This window comes from Nanorana parkeri, unplaced genomic scaffold (genome assembly GCF_000935625.1).
Source record: "Nanorana parkeri isolate BGI_ZX_2015 unplaced genomic scaffold, ASM93562v1 scaffold2261, whole genome shotgun sequence".
Taxonomy (NCBI): domain Eukaryota; kingdom Metazoa; phylum Chordata; class Amphibia; order Anura; family Dicroglossidae; genus Nanorana; species Nanorana parkeri.
In genome coordinates, this window is record NW_017308529.1 from 1 (window position 1) to 654 (window position 654).

Genomic DNA, 654 nt, shown 5'->3' on the forward strand with positions numbered 1-654 from the left:
AAGCACGTCCTCACTCAGCCATGCTCAGGCCACGCCCCCTCGAAACTGTTTATTTTTAAAAAAATTAGGTAATTTTTCCTTAATATAGTAAAAAAATAAAAACCCCAGTGGTGAATAAATACCACCAAAAGAAAGCTCTATCTGTCCCCAAAAAAAGGGTATAAAATTCATGTCAGTACAGCGCTGCATGAAGGAATAAATGTCAGTCAAAGTACCGCGGCGCTGAATACTGAAAAATGGCCGGGCCAGGAAGGGGGTGTAACACCGCGGATGTCAACTGGTTAAAGGAGAATTGAAAAAAAAATGGCTTTAATATCACTTTGAGGAGCAGCATCACAGCGCAAAACAGTAGTGACTGGTTAGAAAAACCCATCCAAACCATACTTGGCCATCAGGCATCGAAGAAAACTACACACATACAAACATTTACTGGTCGCAGTTCTCAGATGTCTGTGGGATCCTTTAATTTCCACAATGTTGCCAGTTGTGATATTATCGCAGTGCATTGGACAATACTATCATGGCAATAGCAGCTCTAATAATTCCACAAGTTTTGGTTCCTGTAGACCAGGGGTGGCAAACACAAGGCCCGCGGGCCGAATCCGGCCCGCCGGACCTTGTAATGTGGCCCGCACAGCAGCCCGGGCTGGGTCG